The sequence below is a fragment of the Lycorma delicatula genome, chromosome 3 (genome assembly GCF_047948215.1).
Source record: "Lycorma delicatula isolate Av1 chromosome 3, ASM4794821v1, whole genome shotgun sequence".
Taxonomy (NCBI): Eukaryota; Metazoa; Arthropoda; class Insecta; order Hemiptera; family Fulgoridae; genus Lycorma; species Lycorma delicatula.
In genome coordinates this window covers 219,739,658-219,754,564 of record NC_134457.1, presented here as the reverse complement: position 1 = coordinate 219,754,564, position 14,907 = coordinate 219,739,658, and the positions used below count along the sequence as shown (strand labels likewise).

At 30.9% G+C, this 14,907-nt stretch overlaps 1 pseudogene; it reads left to right on the top strand.

The window, feature by feature from the left end:
- The first annotated feature begins 9,815 nt into the window (after nt 1–9,815).
- LOC142322435 (ADP-dependent glucokinase-like) overlaps nt 9,816–14,907 on the top strand; it is a 36,960-nt pseudogene continuing 31,868 nt past the window's right edge.

Here is a 14,907-nt window from a genome sequence, read left to right as displayed (position 1 = left end):
TATTATCATTGTTATTGCTTTCTTATAATTTGTGTTTTAAACTGTATATCATTATTATGTTATATAACTATTACTATTATTTTCAATAATAAAAATTTACTGATTTTATAATCTTTTTGCATATGTATGAGCACTTTTATAGTGATCACTACTTCATCAGATATATTATTTAAGAAAGTTTTTTTTATATTAAATATTAAAATAGTAAAGAAGATTGTTTCATCTTGCAGGTCAATTAATTTTATTTCTATACCATTTGATTTATCGACCTAGAAGATGAAACAACCTTATTTTAATATTTAATGCTTTTTTTGTTTAAATAACATCTGATGAAGTAGTGATCACTACAAAAGTGCTCATGTAGGTACAAAAAAAAATTAAAAAGCAATTAGTATTTATAATTTTTATTATTGATAATAATTCATTATTATACTGCTGTGATGTTTAATTGCAAATTCATAAATTGCTATGTTATTTGGTGGATGGAAGAGTTGAGGTTACCACAACAGTGAATTATGTCTGTAGGAATGGGATTGGCAGAATCCCATTAGAAATAGTTATAATTAATAATCTTACTGCCATATTTAGCAAATGTTCACTCATATGACTCAATTCCTTAAAAAAAGAAGATGAATACAAAATAAATAAAAAAATTTATAACTTGTATTGTTCCTTTTGTATTTAATTATTGAGAAGTTCTCATTTCTGTTCCTTTTGTCAGGATACTGCACAGTATCCAAAAATATGGTTATAATTATTATTTTTTTTTAGTAATTTCATCAGTTTTATTTTGGTAGTTACTGTGAACAAAAATTATTATCTATAAAATACTCATATATTATATTTTAGTCTACAATAAAACCTCATTCATTCCTGATTTCTTTTAACATCAAAAGTCTCTTTCCCTATAAAGGATTTCCCAATTTTCCACATAAATAAATAAATTTATTTAATTTTTTTATTTTAAATAAATATATAGTTTTTAAAAAATTGCCACAAAAATCACAAGATTCATCTTCAACTGGATTACATAAGGCATATGCACAGTAATTTAAAAAAAAATTTTTTTTTGTTTTTTTAGCTTCTTTCCAATAATCCGTCAATAAAAAAAAAACATGTAGCAACTTGATAAAATAAATATGTTTTTTGTTTTCAACTATGTATTTTAATAAGGCTGTTATGAAATGTACTTTCATAATTTTAATTAATATTATGGAGAATGAGTTGAAAGATAAAGAATAATTTCCATTAATATTGTTGGCAATCCTGACCATCAGTTAGAAAAGAATACAGTCACATTAGCAGATATTACACCTTGTATTAATCAGTAGAGCTGATTCACTGTTGATTACTGTGAAGTAATCACATGTGTATTTAACAATATTTCTAGAAATATTGTAAACAGTTTATTTTTATTTGCATCTGTAACTGAAAAATGGTGTACACTGACCTAAGTCAAGATACTGAACTCTTATCTTTGTTACTAATCACTGTTTTAAAAGCAAGTTAAGAAAATAGAAAACCAAGAAGCAGAAGCTCACTAACTCACATGTGGCATTATTATTTTGGTAAAAAAAAGGATATAGTCCAGAGTCACCTTACTGCCTGGATGGAAGAGATAGAAATGTGGGAGATGAAAATAAAAGTACAGAAAAATAAATTTAGTTATAACAAAGAGTAGATGAAATGGAAAGGCAAGTTTTATGTATAAAAATGTCAAAATACCTAAATTTTGAACTTCTTAAAGAGAGTGATCTGTAGGATCACCCACCGTAAACGGAATTTGGAAATTAGTAGAAGAGTTCAAATTACAAAACTATAACAAAAGATCATTGATGACTGTTAAAAGAGAAGAAAAGAGAAGAGGTGACTAAGATGTTGAGAAGTCTTTAAGAAACTTGATAGGAAAGATACAAAGGGATCAAGAAAAATAGTATTACTTGTGAAAGTTTAAAAACTTTGGTTAATGCAGAGGATGAGGATGGATTACCGGATTAGTGGTTTATTGCTATCTAGCTACCTATAATTTTCTAGTTTGCTATGGTATCCTGTCTGCTGATCTATTACCTATTCCAATACTACTTAAAATAGAACTCTTTATCTACGTGCTTACACTTTCTAAACTATGACAAGTAATGCTACTACAAAAAATCCTAGAATATATAGAGTTCTGCCAACAACAGAAATTTAACAGAGGAAGATAAGATTGAGTTTTACAGGAAATGCTAAGCAGAAGATTAGTGAAAGGAATCTTTAATTTAAACATAATAGGAGGTCGAAATAGTTATGTGATCTGTTTTATTCATATTCCGCAATGAAATTAAACTGGAGTGTAATTTTGTTTGAATGTGAAAGAAAAATTGTATTTCTTTCTACTGGCATAGTAATGCCAGTATAAAATTTTACCAGTATTTCTTTTCTTGTGGTTATAATGTTTCAAATACATTATACCATATTAGATTTTTTTTTTGTACAATAAATTTAAATTTAGTTGCAAAAATGCTGGGACTTTATGAACTGGTCCCACTGCAATCCATGTCATCATAACCCCCATTTGAGAGTAACATGACATGGACCAGGCTTTTCCACGTACACATCGTTTTTCTGAACTTTTTTATGTTCAGCCATATTTAAAATATTATATTATTTATAACCGTCATAAAAATTGTGTGACCAAATTTTCTGATATGCTAGTGAAGTTGCTAGTGTGGGTGATTGCTCTCCTGATACTGCATTTAAATATCCGAAAAGAAATCAATTTATTAACCTCAAGAATATACAATTTATAGAATGTGTACGAGGGTTATTTTTCTTTCAAGGTCCAATCGGTCGCGAAATAAAAACCCATGCAAAAATCGAATGAACCTTTGCGCATATGTGTTGTGCAGCGTCTCTAGTATGGCCTTCAATCATCCCGCGTCACTTCGTTTAGTTCTGAACACGCAGCTAGCACATTAACATGTCTACAACAATAGCATCTCCCGCCAAGTGTGAAGTGCATGCGGTAAATCGATTTCTTCAGGCTGAGGGGTGTAATGCAGCTGAAATTGATCGACAAATAAGTAATGTGTATGGTGAAACTTAAATGAGTGACAGCAAAGTGCGACAATGGAACTTTAAAGCAGGATGTACAGATGTTCATTGATGCAGGCGGTAAGGGAAGGAAGCGAGTGTCAACCGATGATCTTGTTGAGCGAGTGGATGAGGCAATTCAAGAAAATTGTCGGTTCACAATTTCTGTATTGAGTGATTCGTTTCCTGAAATTTCAAGGTCAGCTCTCTACACCATTGTGAGTGAGAGGCTTCAGTACCGCAAACTGTATGCGAGATGGGTTCCCAAGATGCTGTCCGATTATCACAAAACAATGAGAATGGACGCTTCCCTAACGTTTCTCCAGCACTACCACAATGAAGGAGAAGATTTTTTTAACAAAATTGTCACAGGGGACGAGACATGGGTCCATTTCGAAACTGAAGAAACAAAAGAACAATCCAAACAGTGGATGCATTCTCATTCTCCCAGTAAGGTTCTCATTCTCATAAAGTCCAAGAAAACCTTCTCCAACAGAAAGTGTATGACTACTGTGTTCTGGGACCGGGATGGAGTTCTCTTGGTGGAATTCATGGAATGTGGCACGACCATCACTGCAGCCTCATACTGCGTGACTCTTCAACGTCTACAAAGGGCAATTCAGAATAAGCGGAGAGGAATGTTGTCATCAGGTACTGTCTTTCTCCATGACAATGCTCAGCCGCACACTGCAGCTGTTACAAAGAAGCTCCTGCAGCGTTTTCATTGGAAAGTGTTTGATCACCCACCATACAGCCCGGACTTGGCTCCATCCGAGTTTCACCTCTTTGCTCACATGAAACGCTGGCTAGGAGGACAACATTTTGGCACAGCCATCGAGCTGCAGACCTGCGTAGAAACATGGCTGAAAACACAGGTGGCTCCATTCTATGACGAGGATATTGGAAAGTTGGTACCACGCTACGACAAATGTCTAAATTGGAGTGGCAACTATGTAGAGAAATAGTGTAACTATGTAAGTACTTGTTACAAGTAAAAAATTTTTTATTTTCACTGTAGTTTTAATTTCGTGACCTATCGGACCTTGAAAAAAAAATAACCCTTGTATATGTAATTATTACTTATAAATAAACTTAATTGATTCTATATTGTCCTATAAAATGTCAATGTTATAACCAAAACATTTAAAAACATCAGCTCTTTGAAAAAGCATATCCTTTGGTAGTTCATTTCAGAAAAATCAAATAAAATTAACTTTTATAAAAAAAAAATAAACCAACTTCAATAAACCACAGGGGACTAAAAAAAATGATAATACTTTTTCATTTCATTAAAAGTGTCAGCTTTTTTAAAGTTAACACCAATATAAGGTTCATAGATTGTTACTAGCTTCCAAATAAAAGGTTTTAAGAAATGAAAAAGTATTTTTTTAGTGTATATAAATGTTTTTGTTTATTTTACTTTACCATTTTTAGTTTTGTTTTTATTTAAAAGTTATGTAAGTAAAAAAAACAGCATTCATGTAAAAAATCTGCTAGAAATAATGGGTGTCCCAAATGATGAAAATATATACCAATATTTACAACCATTTAGTTTCTTATATTCAAATAACAATGATAGAAACAAAAGAAATACTTACTACAATAAATTGTTATTCGCAAGAGTTGCTCAATATGGCTAATAGTAGCCATATTGACATGGCTACTATTAGTAGCCATGTCAATATGGCCACTGACATTTGTCAGACATGCCTGCAGACAAATAGTTGTCTGCAGGCATGTCTGACCATATTTTAAAATATACACTGAAGCACCAAAGGAGTGTAATATCATTTACAAATTCAGTTATGCTACTTTAGTAAACAGATCCTTTCATTAGTTCCTGTAAAAATATGCAAGTGTAGATTTCAGCTCTCAGTTGCCCAATATGTTTTGAGGAAACCCATCCCCAAAAACTTCATGCCGCAAATTTATAAAAACATTAGCAATGTATGCCATTGCTCCATCTTGTTAGAAATACACTCCAGCAATTTCCTCCTCATTTAGTTACCAAATGAAAGGATAAATTATTTTATTGCAATTTATTGTGTTCTGGAACAAAACTGAATGACTATCCATTTATATGATGTAGCTTGCCTAACTTCATTTTTTTAATCATATACAAGTAATGGTCATTCCAAGATCACAAGGTTTATTCATCTCCTACCGCCGAGTTCCATGCACTCAGAATTAAAGTCCCCAATCAAGATGACTGGCCTCCTTGAGTTCCTGATAAAATTTTCAATATAGCCAGGAAGCTAACATAGACTATGTCTCCACAACTGGGGAAAATATAGGCCAACACTAAGAAGCAGGCAGTCAACTCATCCACCACTCTAATTACGCCCAGAATGGTGTATCACCCTGAGACATTTTGTACTACCACATCACCATCATTATCATTGTACCAGTCCTCCGCAGATACAGTCTGTATGTTTGGCTCTGTGAGTAGAAGGAAATCAATCCCTTTATCCAGTGCAACTCTCCATGCCACGTCAAGGGCTCTTGCACTATGGTTAGTATTCAACTGTAGGCATCTCATTGTCAGTTCCTTCTGCCAGACGCCAAGCCTTCGGTGTTATGTTCTTCACTCCCACAGTCTAAGCTCTTTTTGGGCTCTTTACAGGCATACATGTTATGACCTCTGCCACCGCAATTAAAGCAGAGGTCTGCTCTGTTGGGCCCACAACAGACGCTCCTGTGTCCAAAGCCCCAACATCTGAAACTGATTTTCTTCCTCTTGAATGTGGGCCCTGTAATGTACCCACCTAATCCATATCCGTTCTTCTACTGGGCGGCCTGGAGACACCCAGTACGAGGTGGTAAGTGTGATATTTTTAGTTTCACCATAAGCCAACCTCACATTGGCATACACTGGAAACAAAAGCTTCTATGGTTATGGAAGTAATGTCAACAATGAATCATGAAAATTAGCTATGAACAGTCAGCTGTCTGTTTACATGATGATATAAAAAACAAGCTAAATGATTTTATTGATTGAGATAAAATATTCTTTTATATCTGCATTAAATTGATTGAGATCTAGCTTTTCTTTAGGTGGACAGCTACATTTGTGACACACACTGTTACAAAGGTGAGAAATTATATCTTAATAAACATAATAAAAAAAATATGTAGAAACAGTGCATTCTTAATGTAAGCTAAGACTTACTGGAATACAATAATGTGTATATTATTTATTTCCAAATAAAAGCTTTCCAAATAAAAGGTAGAAAATCATAAGGGTGTTAGGCTATGTATCATTGTGCCATAGCAGTCCAGTATAAACATTAATGACAATAAATATGAAGTATCTTCAAATTGCCAGTCTTGAAAGTATAATTTTTTGTTTAAAAAACTTGCAACTTTGGAAAAGCTTATGACTTGACCATCCAGTAGAGGTCAAAAAAATTATGAAGGAGGCATCATAATTAGTTCATTTAGGGAAGAGTAAGGCATATATATATAAAATACTTCAGTGAGGTTTGAATTGGGAATTCCGTTTTTTGTAATACATTAAAAAAATTGTTGAAACTAATTGTTCAAGGGAGGAGATCCTTTTTTGAATGTAATTTGTTTTATTTGTTGTTTAAAAATTTGGAGTTAAGGTCCCCTTTAAATATGGTTTAAAAAAAATTTGATTTCACTGATAAAAACTAAAATACAGTGTATAAAAATAATAGAACAGTTTGTATGTACTGAACAAATTGTATATCACATTAAGAAAAAAAATTATCCAAATTATTGAGATGTGATTAACTACAAAGTCACTGACTCAATCCCACACATAAAATAGATTAAATTATTAGATGAGTACATACATAACAAAGATAAAAAAAAAACTTATGGGTATAAAGCCGAATATAATGAAGCATTCAGAATATGCAACAACCACACATTTCCCTGGATTTATAAACTACACTGCTTTTGGTTCTGCATTAGACTAATGAGATTCAGCCTCAAAGATACATTCAGTACATAAGATGCATTACATGATAAATCAAGAGTTGTCATTTGCCAATCGCTTCATAGAAACAAATCATGAGTAGATCTAAGAATGACCTAAATATTACACACATTTTGAAGTTAATATAACACACAACTTTATACTTATTAAATGAACAGATACAACACAAGACATAATGCACCTTTTGACTACATATACATATCTTCCTAATAAAAAAAAAAATACTGTCAGCATAATACAAGCAAATAGTATAATGAAATAATGTAGTACCAACATTGCTGAAGATGACCGCTAGATATCTGAAAGAGATATGGAGCATAAGTTTATAAAATGTTGGTTTAAAGTACATTTGATTCAGTTTATCATTGAAAAATAATAGTTTTTAATTAATATGAGGTAAAGTACAAGTATTAGAAAGCAAAATCTAGCATTTTAACTACTTGATGGAAAAAAGACTCAAAGCAAACAACACAGCACAAAATAAAACTATAATTACGCTTAATATCTATTGTGAAACAGTAAAATTTCAAAATAAATTATTAAAAGAATGTACACAATACAAATTACATTAATCAATTGATTGCTTTCTTAACTACTACTAAACTGGTGTCTACTCTTTAAATAAGTAATTTATTAACAAGACTAAAATAGATCAGCTTATATAATGAAACAGTACAAATTGCAAATAATTTAAGTACAAAATACAAAAAATTTAATTTAATAATTAATTAAATTAAGTACAAATACAAATTTAAATGATTTTCAAATTACCTTTAGGCATAAATCACATTTACATCTGAAATTTATGTAAAATTTGAGTAGTATAAAATTACTGTAGCAAAAATTGGCAAGAGTGCCCTGACTGAGTCAATGTTACGTAATGTATTTCAGAAGGAACATCAAGATGACCAATCGGATGGTATAGTGGATAGTATGCTGGTTTCTAGATCGGCTGTTCTTGATTTAAGAAAGGGTCTGAAATGTTTCATCCATCTTATCTTCCATATTTTATGTGTGTGCATTCCAAGATAATATTTTACGAATTAAAAATCAATGGTATTCTTGAAAAACAAATTGTAAAAACTTATTCTTTAAATTAATTTCTAAAATTAATCAATTCTGTACTATTGCCATACCTGTCATCAAATGATTTATATTAAAAGCAACTGAGAGAGCCCATTCACTGTATAAATATGCCAACTCGGGTAGTATTTACATCATTGATTCTCAAACTTTTTCGCCCATGCCTACATTGAGAATCAAAAGTTTTCTTGTGCCCCCAAAATTTTTAAACTTACCATCTGTTAAAAATAATAATTGCAATTGCTGTTTTTAAGATGCACTCTTAAAAACAGCAACATGGCATATCCTACTTCTGAGCTGAAACTTACATTTTAAATGATAGCAATTAAAACACAAATTTAATCATATTTGGAAGTATTTTTATTAAAATTGCTTTCAAAAAAATTAAAGTTGTATCTATATAGCTATATAACAACAATAGTGATAGCATATTCAATATAACAATACGTAATTAAAACAAAGCTTTTAGTTGAAAAATTACACTTACATTAATGTGAAGGATGAAAAAAACAATTTTTTTGCCTTTTTTTAATCAGCCATCGCCTTTCTAGACTGCCTGAACACCTCCAATTTTCTGTGGGCCTTTTACCGCCCACCTCTGAAGGCCTCCAGCACCCACAAGTGGGCATTATTGCCCACTTTGAGAAGGAATGATTTACATAGTTAATAAACATGAAACTAAATTTATGTCTTGTTTCATTTCAAATTAGTAAATTTTTTGAAACTTAGTAAATTTGAAAAATTATTTAAAATATGCCATATTGTCAATTAAGTTAGGTCATGGAATGCAAACAATAAACATGGATTATAATTGGTTTAAAAAATGGCCAAAAACTAGTTTATCAAGTAAAACCCTGATCTGTTCTGGAGTGGTAATATCACCCACCACCTCATCATGTGTAAGGTTTAGATTTAATATATCATTTAAATAGTAAATAACTGGTACTGGTATTGATTAGAGTTGAAGGAAGAACTTCCTGCACAGCATTTGGTGTTATTTCACATGCTGAGTTTACTTGATTCATATTTATGTTCCACATTAACTTAGTTATAAGTTTATTATGTGTAATATTTTGGGACTTTTTTTCTGTAAGGTTCCACTTTATTTTTCAAAAATAACAATAAAAACGCGCATTTTTAAATTCATTTAACAATAACCAAATAACATTTTTACCGAAAAAAGGGACAATTTTCCATACTAACAATAATCTTGGATTAGTCTTCTATATTTTTTTTTATTTCTATTCGTCGATTTCACTCAAACATGGGTCTTCCAAATGTACTTGAGAGAGGTCCAATATAATCGCTTACTGTTTATAATTATAATTACAAGAAAAGTTCGCTTCGCTTGCTTTGCAAACGTAGGTTAAGTTTGGTTAGATTATGTTTATAATTTTTCTTCAAATATCCACTGTTTTGGAAGAAATAAAAGAATTGCTACCCGCTTACCGAAAAAGGTTCATATTATGACACCAGAATTTTGTTTTCAAGTTATAATAACGATTGAAAATTCGCGTAAGAAGGCGACACGATCGCCCCCTATTCAATTGTTTACTTTGCTTACCACTAACGATTTCTTTCGTACTTCACTTCGATAAATTTCAATTTAAGTAAAGAATTTTAGCGTGACAGACCGCACTGAAAGCAGCGCGCTGTTCTACAGAGCATGTGCACGTAGTGTTGAACTGGTGGGGAAGGCCTCGGTTGAGAGAAACTATAGCACCAAGCGTACCGTCGTAGTTAATGAGTTTATTGCTCTTGATGTAGACATGGCTCCTGTTACACAGGTGGTTACAGTTGGAACTGTTTGTTCAATTTGTATTATTGTGATTTCTATTTACATAAGGCAGCCGGAAGATGACTTACAAAGAAGATTGACAGATGTTTTACAAGGTTTAATTGCTGTCGAAAAACAGCATGTCACACATACACCTAAAGTTGCTGTAGGATATGGTGCTTGCCATGACTTGATTAATGGACATGATTTTTTAAGTTATGATGAAAGTGTTGGAATACCACAACACTTTGACTATATTAATTCAATCGAAGAATTAAAAAAGTCGTACGCCTATTATTTTAGGCATGGAGCTGCAGTCGAGTAAGTTCTTAATTAAGTTATTACTATTATTGACTTCCTGAAACTGTTAACCTTGTAACTTAATTTTACCGTTTAGGCTAAATATAACCTTTCCTTAGCCTTGAAAGTTTAATCAATTTTTGCTTGGATTTTCAGCCTTACCATTATTGGTAAAGTATAAAATTATGACGTGCTTTGTTCTTTTTTTTAGAACTTATTAAACTAACTAGTTTCGAACGATTACGTTTTTTTCGCATACACCGTTTAAATTTAATTAAGTGTTAGTACAATTATTTTTATTGTTTTCCTGTTCTTTCAAGTTTAATAATCAACTTCACATTACGCACGATGTTATTGTTACTAATAGCCAATATATTTTTTCTATTTTCATTCAAAACAAGCCGATACGCTGTAACGGACTCCCCGATTACATTTACAGTTAATAACTTTCTCTTATTTTCCAGATGAGAGGAGCAGAATTATGTAATTTCCTAACAATTGTATGTTTTTTTGAAAATTATATTTAAGTAACAGGTAGTTCTTCAGATATATATTATAAAATTGCATAATTTTTATTTGTTTATATTTTGATTTAGACATTTTAGAAAGTTGAATTTACTACACATACCTAAGAAGTGCATGTTCAACTGCAGCACTGTTGTAGTATTACATTAATACCTTACTTAGAACTATAGGAGGATGTAGTTGTTACAGTACCATTGCAGTAAGTAGTTCCTGTAGCTATACTAAAAGTAACTTTATTATTTTAAGTTTCAGAGAACATCTCCAAGCTGATTAATTTACATACTAATGTTTAACCTGTTCAGTCCATCTTCGAAATAAGATATTGTTCTAATGGTTTTATCATTTTCCTCATACTGCTTTATTTTTGTTGACCTCCATGTTTTAGAGCTATGTCAAATTTTTATCTTAAAATAAGTGTCTTGTGAAATCACGTATTTAATTTTTACTTTGCAAAATCTAATAATTATTCCCCCCTTTAGTTGCCACATGTTGGCTTTTCCTCTAAAACTGGTTTTGTCTGCACCTTTTCTGCTAACAAATTTTGATTTCAATTTTAAAATTTCTCTTGTTTTTTAAATCACATCTTTCCAGTAATTATTTTTGTCTCTCCATTCAATATTCTTTTCCAAACGGTCTATTAATTGTAGTTGTACTAATAAAATCAGATGAAAATTTGACCTCCCGTATACCTTACTTAAATTTGGCGTCATTGATATCCATCTTCATTAATGATTTTTCAGAAGCGTTTATAATTCCTTCTTCTACTAATGGTTTGCCAGTCACTAATCAGTATAAAATTTACACCTCTTATGCATTTTATTACTTCATCAGTTTCTTTTCATTTCCTACATCAAGATTAGTGATAAAACAGGATCCATCTTGATAAAATTGACTTACTGTATTGATTGTAATAAAATACTGTTTGTTCTGTATTATTACTTATATTCCTATATTTGCTTTGATTTTGTATTTATATTTATGTTGACTCCTCATGTTTTTCATGTTATCTCACCAATTGATATTACATTTAGCCCTTATTTCATTTTTCATAAGCTGACTATTCTTATTTAAACATCTTAACATTCCATTTTACAACTAATAGAAGAGATGATCATATGTAAAAAGTATGTGTGATGAATATTATATATAAAATAAGGGTTACATTAACCATACTATTTATAAGAGAAATGTTTATGAAAGTAGGTTCACTTTGATTGACCTAATGTCTGAAGTATTTTTATGATATATAAAAGACATAACAGTTACCAGTTTAATAAATAGCCAGAACATAAAATAATGAGTTAGATATATTAATGACATTTTAGTAATACACAATAAACAAACCAGTTCAGAGCATGACTATTGCTACTGCTGGTTTTCATAAAAATTTAATACATACTGTGGAAGTGAGAAACATTGTTTCACTTTTTAAATGTAAGTATGAAGAATATAAACTAAAAACTGGATATATGTTTAAAACTAATATTGGCAGTGATAGCAATTAATAATGAAATTTAAATAAATCATTGTTAAACAGATGTCTTATAAAATATGAGTATGTGTAGTAAATTGAATTAATAAATCTAAAAATGCTTTCAGAAACTTTTGCAAGCATATAACATAACAAAGAAAAATTTAATATTTTGACCACATTAGGGAAAATTAACATGTATTTTCAAGTACAAGAACATGTCTATATTGAAAATCAATTGAAACAAATGTCAATCTCTTACACTGAAAAAAATACACATTGTAAAAGCACAGTAATAAAAATAAGATTTTTTTTTTTGTCTTCAGTCATTTGACTGGTTTGATGCAGCTCTCCAAGATTCCCTATCTAGTGCTAGTCGTTTCATTTCAGTATATCCTCTACATCCTACATCCCTAACAATTTGTTTTACATATTCCAAACGTGGCCTTCCTACACAAATTTTTCCTTCTACCTGTCCTTCCAATATTAAAGCGACTATTCCAGGATGCCTTAGTATGTGGCCTATAAGTCTGTCTCTTCTTTTAACTATATTTTTCCAAATGCTTCTTTCTTCATCTATTTGCCGCAATACCTCTTCATTTGTCACTTTAAATGTCAGGAAAAGATTTTTGAAAGTATATGTTTGGAGCGTCGCTTAATATGGAAGTGAAACTTGGACGATCGAAGTATCTGAGAAGAAAAGATTAGAAGCTTTTGAAATGCGGTGCTATAGGAGAATGTTAAAAATCAGATAGCTGGATAAAGTGACAAGTGAAGAGGTGTTGCGGAAAATAGATGACGAAAGAAGCATTTGGAAAAATATAGCTAAAAGAAGAGAGACTTATAGGCCACATATTAAGGCATCCTGGAATAGTTGCTTTAATATTGGAGGGACAGGTAGAAGGAAAAAATTGTGTAGGTAGGCCACGTTTGGAATATGTAAAACAAATTGTTCGGGATGTAGGATGTAGGGGAGTATACTGAAATGAAATGACTAGCACTAGATAGGGAACCTTGGAGAGTTGCATCAAACCAGTCAAATGACTGAAGACAAAAAAAATGACATAAATAAATAATTACTTCAAATCAATTGTAAAATACAAAGTGTAAAGTGATTTTTGAAATTGTATTTAGATAACAAATTTTGTAAACAATTTTACAAATTGATTTCTGCATGGTCATTTTGTTCTCTACAGTTTGATCTTGAAACAGTGTATAAATTACGATATATATACTCAAATAAATTGGTTAGTATGACACCAATGTCAGTTTCTTACAATGCCCCCACAAAAAGTTTAAATTTTAAAATTCTGTTAATAGCTTACCCTCTTGTCTGATTAAGTTAAACATTTAACGGCAACAATGCCTTATTTATAGAAATATTTTGCCAACTTTCATGTTTTAATTTTTTTATATTTTAATGTGGTTTTTATCAGAATACAGGCTAGCATATATATATATATATATATATATATATATATATATCCAGGTCAACAGTGTAACAGAAAACAGTAATGATTCATTAATTCAATCGGTTCTTTTAATATATCATACTTTCGTTGATTTGTATTATCATTTATTCGCTTCTTATATTTAGTTAACAGTTATTAGAAATTTGCTATTGCTAGCATTTTTTTTTATGTTGATTGATAATAAACAAAATATTTTATTTAAAAGCGAGTCTGTATTAAAAAAAAGCGTAATTTGCATCTTGAATCCAGACAAAAGCAAAGTTAAGCTTTTATAAGAGCAGTACATACTAGATGCTTGTTCAGTTTAAAAAGTCAGTTCTTTTAGCTTTCTTGAATTTGTTTTCTTGAATAATGGTAGTCTTTGGTCATTTATTTGGGAGCAAGACACTGACATAATATCTGATTACAAGCAAAGACTGCAGAGTGCAGAGAGAGGTTCTAGAGAGTTGTTACAGGATATATAATGCTGAACAAAAAAAGAAGGTGTTATTAGGATGTTAGTCTGGAATGGAACATTTTTTCACTAAGTGCTAAAGTTATAGACAACATTGGCTTGATCATAGCTGAAGAAGGGTGCAGATTGAATTCCAAAAATTAGGTAACAATCGCAGAGAGGAAACAGAAGTTGGGGGCGACCAAAAAAGAGTTGGAAGGATTAATTTTAGGTAGGATATTAATTGTGGTTTAACAGGGAATCTGAGTTATACTTGAAGAAAAGTAAAGTTACAAAAATAATAATTTTATTTTCAAATTCTTATTTAATGAGAAGATAGTTAAAATTTCAGATTTTCAAATATTTCTTGACATATGTATTTTAATTTTTGTTTCTTTTTCTGCGCCTTTTTTAAACTTTATTTCTGTTATTGTGGAATAACATGCATGGTTTTGGAGTTGATATTGAGGAGAATGGCCAATATTGTTGTGTTGATTTAGTGTTATTTGCATATTTTCAAAGATGTGGTCTGTGGTGAACAGCATCATTAAGCAAGAAAAATCATTTTCTGAATGATACTAGTTAAGATCTATTAACCTTTATTAGCTTTTGATAAATATTCATACTATAAAACCCCAAACTTTTCTGTATTGTTAACATTTTTGCTGGTTTATGGCTTACCAAACTGTTGATCACTTTCCACTACAGTTTGGCAATTTTTTTAATGGTTTTACCATTCTTATTCGCATAAGCCTGCAGCACCATCACTAAATGCTTGCAGAATTGTAGATAATATTTTTCAGCTTGACT